This window comes from Miniopterus natalensis, chromosome 5, assembly GCF_054644295.1.
Source record: "Miniopterus natalensis isolate mMinNat1 chromosome 5, mMinNat1.hap1, whole genome shotgun sequence".
NCBI classification, from domain to species: domain Eukaryota; kingdom Metazoa; phylum Chordata; class Mammalia; order Chiroptera; family Miniopteridae; genus Miniopterus; species Miniopterus natalensis.
This window is the reverse complement of record NC_142085.1, coordinates 4,188,763-4,197,584: the sequence shown is the minus strand read 5'-3', so window position 1 is coordinate 4,197,584 and position 8,822 is coordinate 4,188,763.

The window sequence follows — 8,822 nt, the reverse complement described above, 5'->3', positions numbered from 1 at the left end:
TATAATAGGAATAAGAACACAGTTGTGAGTTTGCCTCAGGAATGCTGATCACTTTCTGGCCCCAGGAATGGGCGGAGGTGTTTTTTAACATCATAGAAAATTAACTACTTTGTTATCAGACTTCAAAATCCTGAAGGAGACACGCGGGCCACGGACTCTGCAGCCCTCCCCTGCCCCCTCCCCTTGCATGTCGCCCCCCTTCCTCACCTCTATGTAATCATCGGGCCAGTGGGGAAGGTTAGAGCAGAATTTACAGGGCGACCTGCTGCTCCCCATAGCGCCAGCATTATCGGAGTGAACACTCATATGCTTCAACCTTGTCTCTGCTTAATTTGGCTCAGTTGGCAGCCCAGACCTGTTTTGTGTCCGGTTTCGATTTTGGCAACTCCTCCGTTGGGGCAGCAAGCAGGATTTTCCCCAGATAAGCCCCAGCGATCCTGCTGGCTGCCGGGCCTGGGGGCTCTGGGGGCTGAAATGGGGACCCTTATTTCTGACTTGCAGTGCTTCCAGGAATTTTCGAGAAGTCCCATTTTTGGTTCTGGAAATCCCCATCGTTTCACTTAAGTTGAATAGAGTGGTCCAGCTCTGGGAAGCATTTACTGTCTCTCGTCTGGGTGGAGCCTGATCAGCTCTGGGTGGCAAGAGACCTCCCATGGTCCTTGCCTAGTCTCTGAGCCTCAGCCTGATCAGCTCTGAATCGAGGCATTGCTCTGCTTAACACAGGGCATCCTGAGGTTTCTGTGCTGGACACAGAAGGAACACGGTCTGAAGCTCTTGTTATGGGTTGTGCACGCCTGTAAATATTGTACAGTGTCTCTGTTGGTTGCTGTTTTGTGTCTCTTGTTCGCTTGTTTGTAGAGGGGGCATATCTGACTTTGCTGAGGGCCCCAGCTGCTCTGGAGGCTGAACCCATGGTGTGTGTGTGAGGGGGGGGCGGATAGCAGGAACTTCGCAGCAGCTGCCGAGGGTTTTTAATCTCAGGGACCCCCCCTGCTCTCCCTCTCAAGGCATTGGTCACCGAAACACATAGCTAGTGAGGCTTTCTGATATTTTGGGGACTTTATTTGCTCTTTGCTGTTCATGAGCACAGGGAATCCTCTGTCTCTGCTGTTTGGGCTTTGAGCCACTCAGACCTTGGAAAGGTCATTTGCTGTGCAGGTTGGTGTGAGAGAAGGTTCTAAGGCTAATGTCCCAGTCCCTGCTTTGGAGAGCACTCATTTATTTACTTTAGAGGTGTGGGTTTTTTTTTTGAAATGGGATCTCTTCTTATATGCAAGATCTTGTGTTGTTACATCATAAGGAATCTACTCAGAAAGAAAAATATGGGAAATAAATCTTTTAAATCCCCCAAGTTTTTCTCCTAGAGGGCCTGAGCTGCAGAAGGGTCCCTGAGCAGGCTGCAGAAGCAGCAGTGGGGGCCACCCCCACCTTGTAAAGGAAAAAAACTAGTACTTTCACATTAAAGCAGCTGGAGGCCCGGGAGTTGCTGTGGTCCCGGGAACAAGCTGAGGGGCCTGTTATCTCCCTCCTCCCCTCCCCCCCTTTTCTGCACCTCCTAAAAGTTGTGAAGGTCATGTTATCCCTGTTCCAAATTTGCTAAGAAAATGCCTTGGGCAACAACTGGCTTTAAAATGTCATAGAATTAAGATAAATAAATGTAACTAAGGGTTTTGAGATTATGTGTGTGTATATATATATATATACACACACACACACACACACCATTTCCAAGGTCGTTGATGACTTGGAATTTTAGAGTTTTACTGGGTTAGTCAAAATTATTAAATATCTAGGTATTTTGAAATAACAGGATACTGAAATTTAATCTGAGTTGCCTACTTTGGGCTTCTTATACAGAGAAGCTAGAGGGTGGTTTTGAATCTGTTAATGACTATATCTTGTATTTTATTTGAAATATGTCCCTTAAAACTGTGAATGTGTTGCCTAATAAAAAGAGGGAGCTGTTTCTGGAGGTTGTGGAATGTATTTTCCAATCTGAGGAATGTTACTTGTCACCAAAAAGGTCAAGGTTTCCAAGATTTAAGAATTCTAATTAAGTTGGAAATTGTATGGTTTTGGTAAAATGGAATTGAAAATAGGTGGTTCTAAAGTTGGTCATTTCTGAATGAGTTAATAAGCAAAAGAACTGAAAAGGACTAGGAAAGTTGCAGAGGGTCGTGCAAGTTGAGAAAAATATTAGAGAAGCAGCAAAAAAAAAACATGTAGGTAAACTGATAACAAATTTAATCAAATGAGCCTGAAGGGAACCGAAACGGAGGCTTAGCCTTTTTGCGGCCCAGTAAGAGTCTTTGCTGTATTTGCCAGGAGCAGAAGCTCTGTGAATCACTGAAGTGCTTCTACACTGTTATGCTGATCAGGTACTTGGTTGCTTCAAAAGAGCCACCTTCTTACTCATGGGGACTGAGCTCTGCTAGCCTGTGTTTGTGGTTAATATCTGTGGTTGTCACTTTGAATAGTCTGTTTATAATAATAATAATAAATAATATTTTGGTCAAATAAGTTTACAGCTTCCCAAGGTTTGAATTTTAAGAAACTTTGTCTTGACCTAGAATTGGCTTTAGGTCATCCCAATAGGCCCTGGAACTCCCCAGGGATTTGCTCTCTCCCCTTAGGAAGGAAAGTTTTGTGCTTAAGGTACATGGGAAACTCTGTGAAATAAGGGAATAACTACATTCTATTTATATATACATATTAAAATGGATGTTCTGGAGATTTATATAAGTCTTCAGGAGTCTAGAAATTGATATACTTTCATTTATAAATCTGATTGTTACTCTGAAATGTGTTTCACGGAAAGGGCAGGGCTCCATGTCAATTGCATTATAATCAAATCCATAACTGTGTCATTTCAAATTTATTTCTGTCATTTAGAGACAGTAACTGTTTTGTTATAATGCAAAATTGTTACATCTGAGAGATCCATGGGAAGGACTCTGGCTTATTTTAAATTACATATCTCTGAGAATAAATTTTCAGATCCCTCAAACCAGATGAAAATTATTAGACTCTATAGAGTATCTGGATTCATAGAAGTGCAGGAAAGAAAAATCAGAAGAAACAAAACTGGGACTGAATGAACTGAAAATAATTATATTTATGTTGAAAGTATTGCTGATTTTTTATCTTTTTGCTTTCCAGAAATAAGGAAACTTGTTTCTTAAAGCAATTTGATAAATTATACTTTCATAAGCAATATTGAGGCATTTATATTTTTCTTTCTACCTGATCCCTCCTGAATTTCAAAACTCTTAATGAGTATTATTCTTCTCATGGCAAAATATTTGTTTGCATAAATCCAATAAGAATCTGATTGCTTCTTAACAGGACATTAAAGCCAGTTTCCAAGTGTGGTTTTATTAACCAAGACTTTGACTGGAATGTCATGTTTGAGAGAGACATGCCATGACTCTGTATGTCACCAGAAAGCTTTAAGGACTGAAGACTGACTTTGGAGCCAATAAGCCCTTTGAAGAAATAGCGTGGTAACTTGCTTGGTCACATGGATCATGGCAATCTTTCTAGGTAAGGAACAAAGGTTGCTTTCCTGGGAGATGGCAAGGAGGGTCCTCAAGACATCTTTGGGGATCTCAAAAACTTGAAAAATCCACCCAAACCTATAGGTTTTACAGGCAAAGCCAGATGGCACCTGTGTGGATTGGCTTCTACACCCTGAAGGGCTGACCAAAGCTCAATCTGAAGATTCCTTGTGAAATTCCAGCAAAGTAAATTTATAGAATCTATATGATCTATTTGATCAATTACTATTCTTACTGTGTTTATGCAACTAATCAAGCCAAACTACAACTGAACTTGATATAATCTCTTTGAAAATAATGGTAATCTTAGGGAAAAAAATTGTGTTTCAATGGAAACCACAGTGCCCATTTGTAGGTATTCAACGCCAATGTTGTTAGCTGTCTTCAAAGTTTTGTTTTAAGGTTGTATGTCTGTATGCCATACAGACCTCAGCACCTGATGTCATCACCAGAAATATTCTAACTGAAGACAATCTACCAGATTGTCACTGTGTGATTTCATTTCAGCAGAAGCCTTACATCTGGAAATCTTCTCAACTGGTTTACTTTACTGTATGTATTAACCTTTATGTTTCGTGGTCTTCTGTTTCATAGGATGAACGCCTTTGTCCCTGTTTGCCTAACTGCTTACTCACACAGTATTGGCCTCACTGTAGAAGCCATCTACATCACTGTGTCCTGAAAATAAGACTCAATGGTTTGGACTTATGATTGAGTCAATGAAACATGGACGGTCTATTGGCTTCACTTAAAACTGTTTTCCCCTTTGGCTCCCTCCTTCTTTCATCAGGCAAAGAGAACCTCAGGACTCCGCTCATCCCCACCCCCCATCAGCAGGAAGCTGTGACAGAAGAGACCCAACACTCCTTTTCCCTGAAAGGATTCAGATCCAAAAATCCATAAGTGGAAAACATAATAGGCCAGGAATAATATAGTTCAGCAGCAAGGCACTTTCCATATAAAACTAATCCCATAAATATAAGATGATAATATTAACGGGGGGGGGGGGAACAGGGGGAAGGGCACATAAGAGTACTAAGAGCACAGTTGTTTAAAGATGATTCACCTTACTAACTATAGATAAAAGGTTTTCTTATAGACTGAGAAACTGGAGGAGGTGTTGCAAGGAGAAAAACAGGGCTATAAAAAGATAAGAGATGCTTCAGAGCCAAGGTGGGTCCACTACTCAAAGAAAATATAGCCCGGCCGGGCGTGGCTCAGCGGTTGAGCATCGACCTAGGATCCAGGAGATCGGGGTTTGATTCCTGGTCAGGGCACAGGCCCAGGTTTCGGGCTAGGCAGTCGATCAATGACTTTCTCATCATTGATGTTTCTATCTCTCTTTCTCCCGCTCCTTTCCTCTCTCTGAAATCAATAAAGATATATTTAAAAAAAGAAAAAGAAGATATATTTTGAGAACAGACAAAAGACAGGACATGCTTTGATTTGGTTGCTGTGCCTAGACCCTGACCCCCTCCGTGAGTTTGCCTCAGGAATGCTGATCGCTCTCTGGTCCCAGGAACGGGCTAAGCTGGGTTTTAGCATCATAGAAAATTAACTACCTTGTTATCAGGTTTCAAGATCCTGGAAGGAGCCCTGGCTGGTGTGACTCAGTTGGTTGGGCATCATTCTGTACACCAAAAAGTTGCTGGTTCAATTCTCGTTCGGCGCCCATGCCGGGTTGCATGCTCTATCCCCAGTAGGGGGCATGTAGGAGGCAACTGATTGATGTTTTGCTCTCACATTGATGTTTCTCTCTCTCCTCTCCTTTCCTCTCTCTCTAAAAATCAATAAAAATATATTTAACAGAAAAAAAATACCCTGGGAGGACACACACACAGGCCAAGGGCCCTGCAGCCCTTACCCTGGCCCCCTCTCCCTTAGACGTAGCCTCACCTCTATGTGATCAGCCAGACAGTGGGGGCGGTTAGAGCAGAATTTACAGGACGACCTGCTGCTCTCCATACTGCCGGCATTATCGGAATAAACACTCACAGGATTCAGCCTTGTCTCTGCTCAGTTTGGCTCAAGTAGTGACAGGCAGTCCGCACCCTTTAGTGTCCGTTTCAACACCACTCCAAAATAGGTTTTGGCATATGGATTGTTTTGAGCTAAAGGCTATTCAGAACCAGCAGGGTCAGGAAAAAACAAGGCCCAAGTTTTCCTTTTGTAAAATAAATTAGCATTTGTAAAGGTAACTCCCTCCCCTACAGCAGGAAGGAGGCATTAACCTAATCTGCCTAACAATCCTTTCTAAAGAACCCGTTTACCAATCTTCCTGATCACCTTCACATTACAAACCCTTTCCCTTTCGTTAACCTAAGGCAGCCCCAATTGTAACATCCCTTTGGGGGGGGGGGAGAGATGTTAATAAACTTGACTTCTCTCTTGCTAATATGTCCTTTGCCAGTCTAGTGTACAGGGGTCCCGCTGGAGAACCCAAGATGGGTGGAGGGGCAATGTTCCTTTCCTTCCCTCCCCCCTCTGCACACAGCTGGAGAAGGCACCCTGCGCGCCGCAGGAGTGCGTCTCCCTCACTCGCCTGTCAGTCCACGTCACAGTGCGTGGCCTACGGAGACCGCAGTGTTTCACCACACGGGCCAGTGCTGCTGGGGCCCATCTTCCGGGAGGTTTGGTTGATGAAAAGGGGCCCGGCGTTAACCTGACACTCAGGGGAGACCTGCATGCCAGGGAGTACAAACTCAGGGGCCTAAAGCAACCACACAGGACGGCCTGAAACTAAAACTCCTTAACTAAAAGTGAGTCACGGCAAGTAACTTGCTTGGCAAAGGTCCATCTTTACCTTTACCGAGCCTGTCTCGTCTCTTTGCATCTATGATAATATGCCCTTGGCGTCACACACACGTCAGAGTGACCACCCTTTTCCAGACCCCTCAGGCACAACCTCCCACCAGAGCAGGCGGCTACGGAACCCCTTCTTGGCTTCCAATGGTGTTGCTCCCTGCATAGCATCTCCACGCGCTGTAGGTACAATTAGCTGGCTGGTCCGGAGGTGCTGGGTTGTTAAGCTGTAAATATAACTGACTACCCTGTACGCACAATGTGAAAGTGTCCCTCCATTTTGCTTTCTACCCAATCTGTCACCCCCCTCAACTACCACAAATGGATTTCATTGAAGCCTGTCTCCTCCTTCGGTTCTAATGTATAAAATAGGCTGCAAAACTGCCACTCGTTGGAGCATTTTCTGAACACATTGAGATTCTGCGTCCTGGTGATCATCATCAGTTTGGCTCAAATAAATCCGTAAAAATCCTCTAGAGGTTTGCACATTCCTTACGTCAACAGCCTAGCCTTTCCTGTTTTGCTCCAGTGGGCCAGGTAAGTGGATGGCATGTTGGTGACGTGTGTCAAATGTCACCCCCATTTGGGGCATCACCTGACATGAAGCTCATCCTGACTCCCCTTCGGCTAACGGTCCATGAAGTACAGGGAACAGAACCCCCAGCTTCAAAAGTCAGCGGAATAGACAAAAAGGTGGCCAACCCAAGCGGCTTAAAATCACAAAGGCCTGTGGGAAGAGCCACAGCTGCAGAGAGGGGTAGGTGTGGATGGCAGCTGGCCCTGAAGTGTTTGGAGGAACCAGAGCCTAGTGAGAGGCTAAAGGCCTGTGAAGAGACAAGGCTAGTGACCAGCAGTGTGGTCAAGGGCAGAGAACACTTGCTTTGGAGTAGGTAGGCCACTGGGAAGGAGGCTAGCGCAGAATTCACTCACATATCCCAACCCAAGTACTTTTTACTATGTAGCCGATGCTCTCACCCCATCAAGAGGCGAGGTGTTTCCTCCCCTGAACCTGGACAGCCTTGTGATAACCCAGACCATGGCAGTAGCAAAAGGGGGGCTGTGTGGCTCTCAGGACACTTGCCTTTGGACCCAGCCACCATGTCATGCAGACACCCATTGAGGCCGCTAGAGGAGTTCCTGCTGAGAGCCCTAGCTGAGGTCTCCACTCACGCCAAAGCCCACCTTGGCACCCTGCAGGGGACTCCAGCCCCCAGCCTTCAAATCTTCCAGATATCTCCCACCGCCCCATCTTGAGTTTCTGACCCACAGAAACTATGAGATGATTAATTTCTTCAAGCCACTTTTCTGGGGTAACAAGTTATGCAGCGGTAGATAACACTACATGCAGCTGAATGCTGGCTCTTCTCATTAGCTGTGTGATCGAGACAGGAGTCTTCCTCTACCCGAGCCAGTGTCCTTGCCAGGTAGCAGGTATGAGCACACGCTTCCCTATGGGGCTGTCCTGAGCCTCAGAGCTCATGACTAAGAGATGCCCAACAGTCCTGGTTGCTCCAGCTAGCTTGTTTACCTCTTGCACCTGCTTACTGGCTGACTTTATCTTCCCACTTGAAAAGGTACCCTCATGACAGACCCTCTTGCTTGCTGCGCTTCCCCTAGTGCCTACAAGAGTGCCTATCTCAGCAGCTTTCCCAATAAAAACATGTTCACTGAAAGAGAACAAAACTAGCAGAGCAGCTAGTGCTCACAAAATGCCGTCGGTGAGTGAACAGGGCAGGGAAGCAAGAGGTTGTCAGGGCAGAGCCAGGCCTTGAGGGCCCACGCGCAGACCAGGGTCCAGGGCCCTCTAAAGTCAGAGAGAGAGCTGGAGCCTGCGGGTGACGGGCAGGGCTGGGGAGGTCGCAGGACTGCACCCCCCAGGAGCCTCTGCTAGCCCTATCACTGGCTTGGGTCCTGCACTCCTGCCAGCAAAGAATGTCTGGCTCACCAGTGGCCACAGTAGAACTCCTGATCCTTGGTAACATATGCTGCGCGCGCCCAAGCGCAAAGCAAGTGTGAAGTGGTAATTCTGGTCCTATCCAGGGCCGGTATGCAGCTCCTGCTGCTGCTTCTGGAGACAGCTGCCGGTCTCCCAGGCTGCAGGCTGCTCTACCCCAGAGGCTCCTGCCCCTGCCACACACAGTGGGAAGGGGGGAAACTCAAATTAAGTCCAAACGGTGCAAGGCAACAATCCCAGCGGGATGCTTTCCAAGTGCTGGTCTGAGATGTAACCTACCACTGCTTTCATAGAACCACAGACCCTTGTTCTGAAACAGGGTAATGAAAACGACAGCTCTTTTGCAAAAATCACTGAAAGACTCAGTGCCAAGAGGAAGAGAAGACCTGTGTTTCAAAGGAGCACCTCTCGCGGGCACCGGAGATCTTGCTCCCTGGAAACTGTTGTCAGTTTGGCTCAAATAAACTGTTATAAAAATTCTCAGAGGGGAAAAAAAAAGAACACAAAGA